Source organism: Amblyraja radiata, chromosome 12 (assembly GCF_010909765.2).
Source record: "Amblyraja radiata isolate CabotCenter1 chromosome 12, sAmbRad1.1.pri, whole genome shotgun sequence".
Lineage (NCBI taxonomy): Eukaryota > Metazoa > Chordata > Chondrichthyes > Rajiformes > Rajidae > Amblyraja > Amblyraja radiata.
In genome coordinates, this window is record NC_045967.1 from 54051095 (window position 1) to 54068609 (window position 17515).

Consider the following 17515-nt stretch of genomic DNA (forward strand, 5'->3'; position numbering starts at 1 on the left):
CGTTCTGATACCATGTTCAGTACATACATTGTGAGTTGATGGGCCTTGCTCTTGTGCTGTTCTGTTCTATGTTCCATATATTAAAGCAAAGAACGATAGGCTTCCGCGATGCCCGTGCAGCGGCAGAAGACTCCTTGGATGTGCCCCGTGGAGCCGAAAGACCGATGGGCTGCTGAGAGAACCAAGAGGGGACCCGGTCTTGGGGGCCGCTGAGAATGAAGAAGGACCCGGCTGGGTGGCTGATGGCAACAGAGAGGGTAGATGCTGGAGAAACACAGCGGGTGAGGCACCATCTATGGAGCAAAGGAATAGGAGGCGTTTCGGGTCGAGACCCTTCTTCAGACTGATGTGGGGGGGGGGGGGGGGGGACTTCACTGCCTTGGTGAAGTCTGCTGTATGATTTTTTAACGGTTTGTATGCAACAACAAAGAAGTTCACTGTACCTAGGGTACATGCGATGATAAAGTGTTCATTAAATCATAATTGGAAATATTTAGAATGGAGCATGACAGAGACATTAGTTGTTTAAATGATCTTTATTTGCAATACTTTAGGCCAAAGCTTCAAACTCCAATTTTTTTGTGGCTTTTCTTTTAAACACTAAAGACATATTCATGCACAATCCACGGTTTAAATGAATCACCTCTAATGCTTTGGCCCATCTGAAACATTGGGAGATGTTACGACTCCCGAATGCAAGTACTTCAGAGCCACGTAACACAAGTTAAAAACCAGGTTCAGGTTCAAAAAACAGTTTTAATTATTCATTGGAACACAAAACTCAAACCTGATTTAAACAACCCAGTCAGGGATATGGATAAACCGACAAACAATTTAACAATGCTCCAGCCAGCCACGCCATGGGCCGTCGAACCGGAGATTCCAAAACCTGCCCAAAGAGATACAACCCTGAAACCAAAATACAGGAAAACTCTAAGGTCAGCCCTTATCCGTCCCAATTCAATATCTGTTAACAAGGAATGGTGAAAATACACAAAGTTCTATGCCATGTGGTCAGGCTGCCTCAGCCCCCACCAACAGTCTGCTCATCAGTCAGAGTCTACGACGAAGAGAAGAGAATCCTGGGAAGCTCTCGTATTTATACTTCAGATGAGTCACCCGTCACCTGACGCAGCTGGGCCAATCGGGTACAGGAGCCTTTAACCCCTCGATTCCAGACTCACAGCCACGAGGCCTGTACTTGGGATAGAAACAGAGAGGTAAGTACATAGCATTCACCAGGAGGGGGAAGCGCCTAACACCCCCACCCAAAGATACTGAATAAGTTTCTGAAAATGAACTAAAAAAAACACCACCAAATTTCAGCAACTATTCAGTAACACAGACATCACTGGCGCGACAATGCTTCAGCCAATACATCATCCTTGCCACGGATATGCCAGTCAAATGAGACAACCGCAAGGGAAGCGTCTCCAAAGCCTCAGAGTTACTCAGCTTTCCCTGCGTTACTGCCACAGACAACCGTGCCTCCCCCACATCACCACCCGTGTCAGGGGGCAGCACCACTGCTGCCAAAACAGGCTTAGAAGGACATAGCTCCGACCCATCAACCTCCACAGGCTCCTTCCTGTCGAACCAGTCCTTCATCCTAGACTGAGCAGAGGCAAGATTACCCATTGCCAGTTCGCATGCCCTCCTCAGTCTAGAGCGAAAAGTACAGACGTGGTCTAAAATACTACGTTTTGTATCCTCCTGCAACCATTTCTCCTTCAGGACCCTCAACGGACCACGTACAGTATGCGCGAACACCAGGTCAGCAGGACTGTACCCTAAAGACTCCTGCACGACCTCACGCACCGCAAACATAACTAGATGAACTCCCCTCATCCCAGTCTTTTTCAAACTCCAGGCAGTAAGTCCTCAACATAGATTTCAAAGTCTGGTGAAACCTCTCGAGAGCTCCCTGGCTCTCAGGATGATACGCACTGGAGTAACAATGCTTAATATCTAACAACTTCATTACCTGACCAAAAACCTTCGACATGAAGTTGGTACCTTGGTCACTCTGCACAACCTTGGGCAAACCGAACAACGAAAAAAACTTAGTGAGAGACTTAACAATTGCAGGGGCAGTAATTCTACGCAAAGGGACCACCTCCGGAAAGCGGGTAGTCGCACACATAATTGTTAATAAAAACTTGTTGCCCATCCTTGTCCGAGGTAGAGGGCCCACACAATCAACTAGAATCCGCTCAAACGGCTCACCGACCACAGGGATTGGATATAAAGGCGCAGGAACAATCGATTGGTTCGGCTTTCCTGCCACCTGGCAAATGTGACAACACCTGCAGTGCTGTTTCACGTCCTTTTTCAACCCTGGCCAAAAAAAATTCCGTAAGATGCGGTCATACGTCTTATTGACCCCCAAATGTCCACCCAGAGGACCATCATGAGCCAAACAGAGTATCTCGTCCCTATACCGACGAGGCATCACAATCTGATCAACCACGCTCCAATCATCATGCCCAGATATATCCAAGGGAGACCACTTTCGCATCAGTAAGCCATCCCTTAGAAAATACCCCTTTGCTGTGGAATCCATATCCCCCTCAGGCACTGCGCAGTCGCACAGATCAGATAAACCTGGATCACTCTTTTGCTCCTCAACCAGCCGGTCACGTGACAGTGACACCGGCACATTTCCAGACACTATCCCATCTTGAGATGGAGAAACACCCTTCACCACACAGGATCTATCATCCTGATCCCCAAAAATACTCTCACTCAGGTCCACCACATCCTCTAACTTCGCCTGGCTCTTAGCCATAGCCCTCGTGACAGCACAAGCTGCGAAGACCTTTGGATGCTGCATAGCCAATCTATCAGGACTCTGCACCATCGGAACAGCCGTCACCTCAGGAGTAACTAAAACTCTTCCTCCTGCCAAGTCATTCCCCAAAATCACAGAAACTCCCCCAACGGGAAAACACGGCCGTAACCCAACAGTTACCCGGCCTGAAACCAACTCGGACTCGAGACGCACGGTATGCAAAGGTACTACCATGTCATCCATCCCGAATCCTACCACTGGGACACTTGACCCAACTGATGATTCCCCAGAAAACGGCAGTACACCATCCAATATAAAGGACTGAGTAGCACCAGTATCACGCAAGATGGATACTGGAACTCTGTCACCCCCATCCTCTAGAGAAACAAAACCATTCATGATGAACGCAGAATAATTCCTACACTCATCAGACTCAGGCACCTCAGGTACGACAGGTGCCTTCTGTGTTCCCACCAAAGCCACAGGCTTTGCATTTTTCTGCTTCAGAACGGGACACGACTTTAACATGTGCCCTCTCCTTCTACAATAGTAGCACACAAGACCTTCATCAGTCCTTACATTTCCGTCAACCTTATCAGCTCGGACCTCCCCCTGTATCAACGTGCTGCCACTTGCAGGCACAGAAACAGCTTTGACACTGCCACCGGCGACACCACCACGATCAACCGACGTGCACCAAAACTATAGGACCGCCCAACAAAATCAGATTTATGAGTCAATACATACTCATCTGCCAACACCGCAGCCTTAGACACCTCATTCACCTTCTGCTCATTAAGGTAAGTAGTAACCCTCTCAGGGAGACAGTTCTTAAAGTCTTCCATAATTATCAAGGCCCGCAGTAGCTCAAAATCCTTCACTCCTTGAGAAGCGCACCACCTGTCAAAAAGTGCCTCCTTCTCCCTAGCAAACTCCACATAAGTCTGACTATCAAACTTCCTAAAGCGCCGGAACTTCTGCCGGTACGCCTCTGGAACTAATTCATAAGCCCTTAATACTGTAGACTTCACACACTCATAGTCCAGACTGCTTTCAACAGATAAAGACGAGTACACCTCCCGTGCTTTACCCACAAGGACACACTGCAATAGCAAGGTCCACACGTCCCTAGGCCACTTCAAGGACAAAGCCACCCGTTCAAACACTGTGAAATACTTGTCCACATCCTCCTCACGAAATGGAGGAACCAGGCAGATGTTCTTGCTCATATCAAACTCCCGTTCCCTAGAAGAAACCCGGGAATTATCTATTTCTTTTTCCCGCAGCTGAAATTCAGCCCTTTTGGTTTCCTCCTCAAGCCGTTTCATTTCAAGAACATGCATGAGCTCTTTCTCTTTTAACAAAGAGGCAATTCTCTGTGACTCAAGCTCCATCTCCTTCAGTTTAATGACGGCCTCCATGTTCTGAACTGGCTGAACAGAAGGTGGGGGACTGTCTGCACCACCAGGCAAAACCCCAGCCTCCACCAACGCAGCCCACAACTCCGATTTAATGGAGTGTTTCTTTGAATGCTTGTCAATAGTCACGGCATAGTTCTCAGCCAGCAAAATCAAATGCTCCTTCGTACATCTATCAAACAACTCCCGACTAGGAGCCTCAACAAATTCTTTCACCTTAAATTCCATTTCTGATGTAGCCCCAAACCACCAGCTAAAACCTGGGCACTAATGCTACCACAAACAGGGAAGAAAAAATTCCCTTACAACACACAGACTTCCTCAGTCCAGAAGCCTACCAAAAAAACCCTCTAAAAACGTCTAGGGTCCTCAAAACTTAGGACGAGCCCCCATTTTGTTACGACTCCCGAATGCAAGTACTTCAGAGCCACGTAACACAAGTCAAAAACCAGGTTCAGGTTCAAAAAACAGTTTTAATTATTCATTGGAACACAAAACTCAAACCTGATTTAAACAACCCAGTCAGGGATATGGATAAACCGACAAACAATTTAACAATGCTCCAGCCAGCCACGCCATGGGCCGTCGAACCGGAGATTCCAAAACCTGCCCAAAGAGATACAACCCTGAAACCAAAATACACGAAAACTCTAAGGTCAGCCCTTATCCGTCCCAATTCAATATCTGTTAACAAGAAATGGTGAAAATACACAAAGTTCTATGCCATGTGGTCAGGCTGCCTCAGCCCCCACCAACAGTCTGCTCATCAGTCAGAGTCTACGACGAAGAGAAGAGAATCCTGGGAAGCTCTCGTATTTATACTTCAGATGAGTCACCCGTCACCTGACGCAGCTGGGCCAATCGGGTACAGGAGCCTTTAACCCCTCGATTCCAGACTCACAGCCACGAGGCCTGTACTTGGGATAGAAACAGAGAGGTAAGTACATAGCATTCACCAGGGGGGGGGGGGGAAGCGCCTAACAGGAGACCAGACAGAAAAAATAAATCCCAACAAACCAGCAACATTGCTGCAATGCTGAGGTCTGGGACTGTGTGCGTAACAAAGTTGTTTCCAGCTTTATCCCCAAATTAAATAAAAAGTCATCAAAGAAAAAAAGAAAAAATTCCAGAGTACCTCTTTTAAAAAAAAATCATTTTCACAGTAGAGGAATTTTTCATGTCAAATATACAGGTAACACTTCTTCCAAAAGAGGACAAATAGGCAAAGAAATAGGAACAAAATAAACAATGTCATGAGACAGTGAACACCAATACCCAAATCTCTTCCAGTTTGGGTTTTTCCTATGTTTGAATGTATGACATTCAGCATCTCTTCAAGTTGTTCTTATGATACTTTCATGAGCCATGACAATATTTTTTTACATTCTTAAATAAAGACATCAGTGATAATAGTAAGATTAAACGAGAACTTACCAGTTTGAAGTTTGATCTGTATTTTATGAGGAGTTACGATGAGGGATTACGTGAAGAACCCGCTCAGTGCGCAGGCGCGGCATACTTCCAAGCAGCGGTGTGGAATCACAGATAGACACAGTTATTTTGAAGTAAACATAGTAAAGATAAGGAGACATCAATTTATTAGTTTGATCCATATAATGAGGGTGGGAGCGGAGGGCACGTAATCCCTCATCGTAACTCCTCATAAAATACAGATCAAACTTCAAACTGGTAAGTTCTCGTTTAATCTTACTATTTTACTTCGGAGTCACGTGAGTGACTACGTGAAGATTTCAAAGCTCTGTGATTTCAAACCGTGTAACAGTTTCATTTCACTCACTGCCGAAGTTCTTGAGGGAGGAAGTGTTATCGTAATCAACCAATGAGTCTATTTGTAGAAAAACACAATGGTATTTTTTAAACAATAACAACAAAGAATTAAGTTGCTCCCCTGGGCTTAAATTAAATATTTGCAGTTCGTAAATCTTTACTGCAAATAAACCAGGTTTTGCCAACGGCTTATTATAAAATTTCTGAACGGTCTTTTCCCTTCCCACCATCCTGCTGTAGCCAGGATGTGGTGTATAGGCATGTCCATTCTTTAGCCGTCGACATGGATGCTGCCCTGGTGGAATAAAATTTGTACATGTTAGTGTTTATCCCAGCAGTTTCTAGCACCTGCTTGAGCCATCTCGCAATGGTTTGGCTCGTACCCCACCATAAGGTTTTTGTGACTGACCCACAAGGCTTTTCATCTCCCTCGAATATTCTGGTTGTGTCTATGTAGGATAGTAGGTAGGTCATGGCACATAACCGTGGTTCTGGTGGGTAAGCCACGACTGGATTAGGTGTTCCTGGTCTGCTCTGTTTGACCAGTCGCTGGATAACGACAGATCTGGTCTGGAGCTGTGATCATGTTGTCCAGTCGCAATAGGTTTAGTGACTGGACCCTCTGAGCGGATACAAGTGCCATCAACCTAAGCGTCTTTAGTGTAGCTTGCTCGAGGCCGGGGGATCTGGCTGGTGGCCATTCCCTGAGATATGTCAGGACCACACTGATATCCCAAATATGGGTATACCTGGGCTTAGGGCTTGATATTGTAAATACCCTTCATCAGTTTTACCACCAGTGGATGGGATCCCATCGCCTGTTGTCCTGCCGCTGGTTTGAGATAAGCAGAAAGAGCACTCTGCGCTGTGTTGATGGCACTGTAGCTGATCCCTACATCGTGGTGTAGATGGCCAGGAACTCCAGTATGTTGGTGGCTGTAGCTGTTGAGTATGTTGTCCATGTTTCCTGGCAGTACTTCTCCCTTTTTTGATGCTGGTTAAGTACTGCCTCTTGGTGGATGTTCGAAGCGATGCCGACATGGTGGTGATGGTTTGTTTGGACAATCCCAGTTCCAAGTAAGGTCTGTTCAAACTTGCAACCCTGGCGTTTAATTTTCTCATGGCATGGGTGTTTAGCTTACCTGGTAGGTAAGTAGCTGATAGCCAAATATGTCTTTCGACATACCATTGCCAAATCATGTTGACCAATTTGTCGCATGATAATGATTTTATGCCACCCATATGGTTAATATAAGCCATCACCGTAGTATTTATCAATTTGTAACCGAACATGCAAGTGCTGCATATTAGATACATATGCTTTTAAACCATAAAAGGCGCCCAACATCTCTAGATAGTTAATGCCCAGTGTAAGTAGTAATGATGACTCTAGTTTAGTCCATCTACCACTTGTGCTGGATATGGAGTTAGTCGCTCCCCAGCCTTGAGCACTGGCATCTGTTTGAATAACTAAAGTAGGGTTAGTGATAAAGATAGGGCTGAAACTATGCCAAACGTTTTCTGCCCACCACTGTAGCTCTGATATTGCTTCAGTGGGTAAGTTCATGACACGATCATAGTGACCTGTGTGTCGTTTTATTGCCCGTACCTTTGCTCTTTGTAAATTTTTTGATAGTGCAAAGGTCCGAATTGTGTAGCCGGAAATGCTGCTACCATTTTCCCAATTACTCTTGCTACTTGTCGAATAGTTGGTCGCTCGTTGACCATTAATTTGTTGCATGATTGTGCTAATTCAACCATTTTTGCCTTTGGCAAGGTAACAGTCATATGGACTGAGTTAATTGTGAAGCCCAGGTAGTCCATGATAGTGGATGGCTTCAACTTAGATTTATCTGGATGTAGGACGAACCCCAGAGTTTCGAGGATCTGTTTTGTAGCTGATACTGCTGCCACAGCCAATTCCATCGTTTTCCCTACTATGAGAATATCCTCCAGATATGCCATGACAATATGTTTTTGTTTTCTTAGTATTGCCATGGCTGGCTTCAATATTTTGGTGAATAATCTTGGGCTGAAGTTCGCCCATAGGGAAATGCTTTGTACCATCCAGATAAATTTTAGGTATCTGCGATGATCCTTGTATATGGGTACTAGATAGTAAGCATCTTTAAGATAAATGCTTGCCATGAAGTGTCCTTTGGAATTCAGTTGTTTGGCAGTAACATATGTCTCCATTTTGAAATGTATATACTTAACAAATTTGTTTAGTGATGTTAAGTCAATGATGATGCGACAGACACCATCTTTTTTGGTTTTAGTGAATATATTCGATACAATTTACAAAGGTTCATGTTTGGTCTTTTCGATGACCCCCTTTGTGATAAGTCTCACCAGTTCAGCTTGTCCCTCACGTTTCTCTTTGACGGAGGGAGAAATACCCTTTGGGGCCATTGTTGAACTGGCGGCGTTTTTTCTGACATGAATTGTATTTTATATCCTGTAATGTTGTTGAGTATATACTTGTCACTCGTGACCATACCCCATGCTTCTTTAAACAAGTGTAATCTCCCCCCTGTTAATAAAGCACCCTTATTCTCTATATGCTGGTAGGGACCAGACCCACCTACCTCCATGGTTATTGTGCGATTCTGTTTCTTCATTTTCCTGAAGATTTTGTTCTGACGTGCTGGCGGTGTTGGGGGGAGGCGCATTTTCCAGAGGGTCCGCTGCGGGCCCTGATCTGAAAGATCTTTGGGGATAATGTGCGGACCCCAAGCGTTCACCAGTCCCATATTGCGGACGTCGACTGGTGGATGCCGTGGGGTGCTGCCACTTGGGTATCGGAGGTCTTGGTTTGCTCGTCCCGGGGCCTGCCCTCATTAGGCCGAAGGTTTTTGATGCTTCCTGCATCTCCTTCAGTTTTTATTGAAATCTTTCCCAAATGGCAGCGCGTCCGTCTCCGCAGCTGGGGCTTTACACAAGCCAGCAAATTTGGGATTGAGGGCAGGTCTTATGTTTCCCTCCGGAGATTGTTGATCTCAAATTGTGTGGTACACATTAATGCCAGAACATCCTGCTGGCAGGTATCCATCTCCGTGCTCTCCACGGAACGAGCAAAGGCTGTGATGGCTGACGTCAGGAGCCTTAGGATCCGCTGTAGCTTGAGTTCTTGGGTCTGGATGTGTGACCCACATGCCCCCAGATTTGGCTGTTGACACTTTTTACTTTGAGGGCCTCACCGTTTTCTGGTGCTGTGTTGTTTCAGCACCTCAGCGAGCACCTTTTCCAGTAATGGTTGATGCTGGCCGCCATTCTTGGTTCCAGCAGTGCTCCAGCCCGTGGGGTTGCTACAAGCGGTCCATCACACCCAACAGCTCTTCATGTTCCTGCACCCGTGGCATACTCCCGAATTCGTCCGCCTGCCCCTGTTCCAGACCAGCCCAGCCCTGGTCACCAATGCTAGCCTCCAGTAATGAGGGAGCAAAGGGCAGTGCATGAGGCACTGTGGAGGGGGTGCCTGACCTCCCTCCGCGAGAGCGCTCTTTCTGCGCATCTCGCTGGAGCTGCTCCAATTGCTGTTGGATGCAGCTCAGGCGGCTGTCTCTCCTCCATTTAGGTGGAGACATGTCCCCGTCCAACGAATCGGACGCCACCGGCCGGATGCTTGTTCGGATGGCTAGACATCCAGCCCGCAGTTCAGGCACTAGCGGGACTGGGCTCGGCGCGGTGATGGGGATAGCGGGGCGACCGGTAATTGTTCCTACCGCCTGTTGCTGCCCCCCCTTGCAATGGAACGCTGCTCCGCTGGAGTCGAGCGGGGGACAGGTTCTTCTGGAGCTTTTGCCTTGTAGATGCGAGAGCGCCCCTCAAGCAGCGCGTCTCGCAGGCATCTGCTCCGTGAGCCGCTCCAGCGGCTCAGGCGGCTCTCTCTCCCCCCGTGCGGGTGGAGAGACGTCCCGTCCGACATCGGGAAACACCTGCCGGATGCCTCTCGAGTGGCTATGCGTCCAGCCCGCTGCTTCAGGTACTAGGGGGCTGGCCTCGGCACGGTGTCGGGGAATTACGGAACACCGGTTTAACGCTCCTACCGCCTGTTGCTGCCCCCCTCCCCAACGGGAAAACGGGGGACAGTTTTGTTCCAGAGCCTTTTTCTCTGCCTGTAAAAAACACAAGCAGAAAAAGGCTCACCTGTAAAAGAAAACCCGACCTCAGGGTACTCACCTGACGATCCGGTTCATGCTGTAACGGGACAGCCTAACTCCCGTTGCAAGCCGCTGTTGCACTGCTGGCGTAATGCCGCGCCTGCGCACTGAGCGGGTTCTTCACGTAGTCACTCACGTGACTCCGAAGTAAAATCTGCTTTGTGTTACGTCGCAGGTGGAAAGTGACGGACATTATTACTAGTGTGTGCGACAGAGTTGGGAATGATTTTAAAAAAAAAACTTGGAATGGATCTTAAGGAAGTCCGTTAAAAGAATGATAGACTCAAAATGCTGGAGTAACTCACGGGGACAGGCAGCGTCTCTGGAGAGAAGGGATGGGTGACGTTTCGGGTCGAGAGACCCTTCTTCTTGACCCGAAACGTCACCCATTCCTTCTCTCCAGAGACGCCGCCTGTCCCCGCTGAGTTACTCCAGCATTTTGTGTCCATCTTCGGTCGAAGCCAGCATCTGCAGCTCCTTCCGACACAAGTGCGTGAAAACATTGCTTGATTAAGTTTTGCTCTTAAATCTATTGTCCATTGTCTAAATCAGAGTACTACCGGAATATGTACAACTGTCTTCTGCTTATATACTTAGAAATCATGATTTTTAAGAAAATAACTAAAATGAAAATATTTGCTTCTGCGGTGTTGATGAGACTGGCTGAAGAATTCATTCCAAGATGATAAACGGACTATTTCACGAATGGGTTAATTATGATTTTTTTTCTTTTTTTAAGAAAAAAAGATTGAACAAATAAAACATAAATTCCTTTTATTCACCCTGCCTGACAGCACAGTTGCACATGGAACACAGTTTAAAAGGCACCAGATGAACTTTGCTACCTATGTCATTTCATAGCAAAAGGATAAGGGGGAAATCCTTTAAAACCGAGATGAGAAGAACTTTTTTCACACAGATAGTGGTGAATCTCTGGAACTCCCTGCCACAGAGGGATTTCATAGCAAAAGGATTTGAGTATAGGAGCAGGGAGGTTCTACTGCAGTTGTACAGGGTCTTGGTGAGACCACACCTGGAGTATTGCATACAGTTTTGGTCTCCAAATCTGAGGAAGGACATTATTGCCATAGAGGGAGTGCAGAGAAGGTTCACCAGACTGATTCCTGGGATGTCAGGACTGTCTTATGAAGAAAGACTGGATAGACTTGGTTTATACTCTCTAGAATTTAGGAGATTGAGAGGGGATCTTATAGAAACTTACAAAATTCTTAAGGGGTTGGACAGGCTAGATGCAGGAAGATTGCTCCCGATGTTGGGGAAGTCCAGGACAAGGGGTCACAGCTTAAGGATAAGGGGGAAATCCTTTAAAACCGAGATGAGAAGAACTTTTTTCACACAGAGAGTGGTGAATCTCTGGAACTCCCTGCCACAGAGGGTAGTCGAGGCCAGTTCATTGGCTATATTTAAGAGGGAGTTAGATGTGGCCCTTGTGGCTAAGGGGATCAGAGGGTATGGAGAGAAGGCAGGTACGGGATACTGAGTTGGATGATCAGCCATGATCATATTGAATGGCGGTGCAGGCTCGAAGGGCCGAATGGCCTACTCCTGCACCTAATTTCTATGTTTCTATGTTTCTATGTCATAGCTTATGTCAACTTCCTACTAGGTTCACAGGTCCGCCTGGCCACTTCTTTGCCATGTTACAAAAAGAACGGTCTTTGAAGCAGGTTGTTCCAGGATGAAATCATTCTGCTGCAAATGGACACAAAATGCCGGAGTAACTCAGCGGGACGGGCGGCATCTCTCGAGAGAAGGAACGGGCGACGTTTCGGGTCAGATCGAGTCTGAAGAAGGGTCTCGAGCCGGAACCCAAAACGTCAGGCATTCCTTCTCTCCAGAGATGCTGCCTGTCCCACTGAGTTACTCCAACAATCTGTGCCCATCTTCGGTGTAAACCAGCATCTGCAGTTCCTTCCAACTCATTTTACTGAAAAGGTGCCTGATCTTTATCCTGAGCCATGGCCCAAAGATTTTGCTTATGATAGCACCCGTACTAAACTTAGCACAGAACACGGACTGAATCTGGGATCTGGGACCTCCTGATCTACAAAGGTCCGTATGACATTGCTGACCAAATCTAGAAAAAAATGGCATTTATTTTCTCCTGACAACAATCCAAAAGCACTGGAGATTTTGAAATATGATGTTGCATCCTTAAATTTGGTCAAATTTGGACAAAACCTTTCCGCACCCAGAAGGAAGACACAAGTTTTACAAAGGAATGCTCTCACCATGTGTGGGAAATGTACTAAAACCTTAAACGAACCTTTTCCCCGTTGGTCGGCCTTTGAACACAGTTTTATTTTGGAAAGAATTAACTTTGACACTTCTTTCGCACAAGGCCACGGATTCTTAATACTGCTCAAATGGAAGATAACGAACATCTTTGTCTGATTTTTAGAAATAAAAGATCTTTGTGAACTAACAATTAATTGCAAACGGGTTTCTGAAGCTCGTGTGAAGGTATCACATTTGGAAAAACCAAACACAAAACACAACTATTGCCATCATTTTTAACTCCAATTCACAGACGACGCAAGGAAAATTAGCTCTCCTGCATGCTTTCTGGTAATTCCTACATCTCTCTGATATGGATATGGCTGAACAAGCTCATGAGAGCCTGCAGTCTTACTGAATAACTTTAACACACCATCCTCACCATTGACGAAAAACCATTGACCCTCGAAGCACATTGTGTTTGACCTGTTTCTTTCATCGGTTTATCATTCAGTATGACAACCATCGAGGTACAAGAAGCTGGAGTAACTCAGTGGGTCAGACAGCATCTCTGGAGAAAAGGAATAGGTGACATTTCAGGTCGAGACTGAGGAAAGGCCTCGACCCGAAATGCCATCTAATCCTTGTCTCCAGAGATGCTGTCTGTCCCGCTGAGTTACTCCAGCTTTTTGTGTCCATCTTCGGTTTAAACCTGCATCTGCAGTTCCTTCCTACACTAACCATCAAAATGCATCAGACAACAGGTTCCCACTAAGTGTGTGCGTGTGTGTGTGTGTGTGTGTGTGCGTGTGTTTGTGTGTGTGTGTGCGCGCGCGTGTGTGTGTGTGTGTGTGTGTGTGTGTGTGTGTGTGTGTGTGTGTGTGTGCGCGTGTGTGTGTGTGTGTGTGTGTGTGTGCGCGTGTGTGTGCGTGTGCGTGTGTATGACTGCGTACTGTGACCCTACATTGTCAGCTCTTGGGAGATTAGGGGAAAGGATATACCATCATGGACCAAACCAACCCTGTCACCAGAAGGAAGGAGTCACCACATTCGGATGACCACATTGCCCGCTTTGATTAACGTCCATCTCAGTTTCCAACATAATCGAGATCTTTGAAAGTCAATTATCAGCTGCACTAAAAGATACTGTTCTTCCTGTTTGACAGAACAATCCATTAAAACAAATCTCATAACCAAATAGTTGTCCTCTCATGCGATAAGTCTTTCTAATGTCAGGCTACTCCTTCAAACCCCATCTTTGTCAATTATTCTTTTCTTTCAGAGCAAACAACCTGTCCAAAGTGTTTATCTATTTCCCACGGTCTTTGGTCTGATTGAAGAGTCCTTAAAGGCTTTTAGTCGCAGATAAGGTTGACTTTCTTTGATAGAGAGATATCATAAAATGAATCTTACACCAGCCTGGGCTGAAGACCATTGGCAACATGAGTTGACGTGGCAAGCTGGTAGAAAATACATTATCAGATATGTGCTTCACCGGAGTGGAATTTTGATGAGGATAATTTTATATTATTTTGGTCATAATTTTAAAAAAAATCACAAGAGAGTCAAGAGTGGGTGAAGAGTCAAGAGTGTTTTTTTGTCGTATGTCCCGAAACGGAACATTGAAATTCTTGCTTGCAGCACCAACACAACAGATATATGTAAACCTAGTTTAGAAACAAGGAACTGCAGGTGCTGGTTTATACCAAAGATAGACAAAAAGTGCTGGAGTAACTCAGCGGGTCAAGCAGCATCTCTGGAGACAAAGGATGGGTGATGTTTCAGGTCAGGACCTTTCTTCAGAAAAGGCAAGGGAAGGTGTGATCTCAGTGGTATGAATATTGACTTCTCTAACTTCAAGTAACCCTTGCTTCCCCTCGCTCTCCATCCCTCCCCCACCCTAGTTCTCTGACTAATTTCACTGTCCTCCTGATTAAATGTTACTGATTGTATGCCCCGTTCTCACCATCCCCTCAGCTAACAATGAACAATTCTACATACAATACAATACAATCAGTTTTATTCGTCTCATTGCACATAAAGTGCAAGTTTTTCCCTGACCTACACCCACTTTGATATATCGTTTTCACACCTTACCCTTCCACATCTCTATGTCTCCCTCTCCCGACTCTCAGTCCGAAGAAGGGTCTCAACCCGAAACATCACCCATTCCTTCTCTCCAGAATTGCTGCCTGTCCCGCTGAGTTACTCCAGCATTTTGTGTCCATCTTCAACGTTCAGGTTTGTAGGTTAATTGGCTTGGTATATATGTAAAAGTTGTGTAGGATAGTGTTAGTGTGCGGGGATCGCTGGTCAGACCGGACTCGGCAGGCCGACGGGCCCATTTCCGCACTGTATCTCTAATCTAAACTAAACTAAACTCAATGTTCACACCACTGTGTTGGATGCTACCCAAGCAAAATGGCACTGGGTTGTGTGCTACCTAAGCGATACCATAATAAACAACAAAACGTTCAGCATGCTGTTATCCAAGGTTTCCAATGTCAGATCCTCGCCTTGATCCCTAATTTTTATTCTCCAATTCAGCTCCATAGTTGCAGCCATCAGTAACTTGACGTAATCTTGTGACAAACTGAGCAATGCTTTCCCCCTCTCTCGGGGTCCATTGCCGGTATGCATGTCGTTGAAATGTAGTGGCTCTTAATCCCCGAGTAGGAAGATGGAGGCACAGGCAAGCACCGAGAAAACAATAACGTCTGCCTAAACCTCTCATCTCCTGGTTGCTAAACACTTTAACTCCCCCTCCCCCTCCCATTCCCACACTGAACTTTCTGTTCTGGGCCTCCTCCATTGCCAGAGTGAGGCCCAGCGCAGATTGGCCGTACAGCTCCTCATATTTCACTTGGGCAGCTTATACCTCAGCGGTATGAACTTCTCTAACTTCAAGTAACCCTTGCTTTCCCTCTCTCTCCATCCCTCCCCCTTCCCAGTTCTCTGACTAGTCTTACAGAGGTGGTTTACCAGAATGAAACATAGAAAATAGGTGCAGGAGTAGGCCATTCAGCCCTTCGAGCCAGCACCACCATTCAATGTGATCATGGCTGATCATCCAAAATCAGTACCCCGTTCCTGCTTTCTCCCCATATCCCTTGATTCCGTTAACCCTGAGAGCTAAATCTAACTTGAATGCATCCAATAAATTGGCCTCCACAGATTCACAACTCTCTGTGTGAAAAATATTTTCCTCATCTCAGTCCTAAATGGGCCTACCCCTCATTCTTAACTGTGTAACCCCAAGTCCTGGACTCCCCCAACATGGGGAACATTTTTCCTGCATCTAGCCTACATGTTTCTATAAGATACCCTCTCATCCTTCAAAAATCCAGTGAATACAAGCCCAGTCGATCCATTGATGCCAGGATTAGAGAGTATCAGCTACAGGGAGAGGCTGGATAGACTTTGATTATTTTCTCTGGATTGATGGAGTTGCAGGAAGACCTGATAGAAGTATGTAAAATGACAAGAGGGTCAGATAGGGTAGACAGTCAGAACCTTTTCTCCAGGGTGGAAAAATCAAATACTAGAGGGCATAGCTTCAAGGTTAGAGGGGCAATGTTTAAAGGAGATATGCGGGGCAACTTTTATTTTACACAAGTGGTGGTAGGTGCCTGGAATGTGCTGCTGTTGGCACTGGTGGAGGCAGGATCCATAGTGACATTTGAAGAGAGGGTTGGGTGGGCTTGTGGATATACAGGGAATGGAGGGACGTGGATTATGGGGTGGCAGCTACACGTTTTGATACCATGTTCAGTACATACATTGTGAGTTGATGGGCCTTGCTCTTGTGCTGTTCTGTTCTATGTTCCATATATTAAAGCAAAGAACGATAGGCTTCCGCGATGCCCGTGCAGCGGCAGAAGACTCCTTGGATGTGCCCCGTGGAGCCGAAAGACCGATGGGCTGCTGAGAGAACCAAGAGGGGCCCGGTCTTGGGGGCCGCTGAGAATGAAGAAGGACCCGGCTGGGTGGCTGATGGCAACAGAGAGGGTAGATGGTGGAGAAACACAGCGGGTGAGGCACCATCTATGGAGCAAAGGAATAGGAGGCGTTTCGGGTCGAGACCCTTCTTCAGACTGATGTGGGGGGGGACTTCACTGCCTTGGTGAAGTCTGCTGTATGATTTTTTAACGGTTTGTATGCAACAACAAAGAAGTTCACTGTACCTAGGGTACATGCGATGATAAAGTGTTCATTAAATCATAATTGGAAATATTAAGAATGGAGCATGACAGAGACATTAGTTGTTTAAATGATCTTTATTTGCAATACTTTAGGCCAAAGCTTCAAACTCCAATTTTTTTGTGACTTTTCTTTTAAACACTAAAGACATATTCATGCACAATCCACGGTTTAAATGAATCACCTCTAATGCTTCGGCCCATCTGAAACATTGGGAGACCAGACGGAAAAAATAAATCCCAACAAACCAGCAACATTGCTGCAATGCTGAGGTCTGAGACTGTGTGCGTAACAAAGTTGTTTCCAGCTTTATCCCCAAATTAAATAAAAAGTCATCAAAGAAAAAAAGAAAAAATTCCAGAGTACCTCTTTTAAAAAAAAATCATTTTCACAGTAGAGGAATTTTTCATGTCAAATATACAGGTAACACTTCTTCCAAAAGAGGACAAATAGGCAAAGAAATAGGAACAAAATAAACAATGTCATGAGACAGTGAACACCAATACCCAAATCTCTTCCAGTTTGGGTTTTTCCTATGTTTGAATGTATGACATTCAGCATCTCTTCAAGTTGTTCTTATGATACTTTCATGAGCCATGACAATATTTTTTTACATTCTTAAATAAAGACATCAGTGATAATAGTAAGATTAAATGAGAACTTACCAGTTTGAAGTTTGATCTGTATTTTATGAGGAGTTACGATGAGGGATTACGTGAAGAACCCGCTCAGTGCGCAGGCGCGGCATACTTCCAAGCAGCGGTGTGGAATCACAGATAGACACAGTTATTTTGAAGTAAACATAGTAAAGATAAGGAGACATCAATTTATTAGTTTGATCCATATAATGAGGGTGGGAGCGGAGGGCACGTAATCCCTCATCGTAACTCCTCATAAAATACAGATCAAACTTCAAA

The 17515-nt window shown here is 45.7% G+C and overlaps 1 long non-coding RNA gene across 1 annotated transcript; it reads right to left on the reverse strand.

The window, feature by feature from the left end:
* Positions 1-520: 520 nt before the first annotated feature.
* LOC116979225 lies at positions 521-17234 on the reverse strand. Its single transcript, XR_004413651.1, has 2 exons — positions 16783-17234; positions 521-643 (listed from the first exon to the last, which is right to left on the reverse strand). It is a non-coding gene; the product is annotated as an uncharacterized LOC116979225 (long non-coding RNA).
* Positions 17235-17515: the final 281 nt, after the last annotated feature.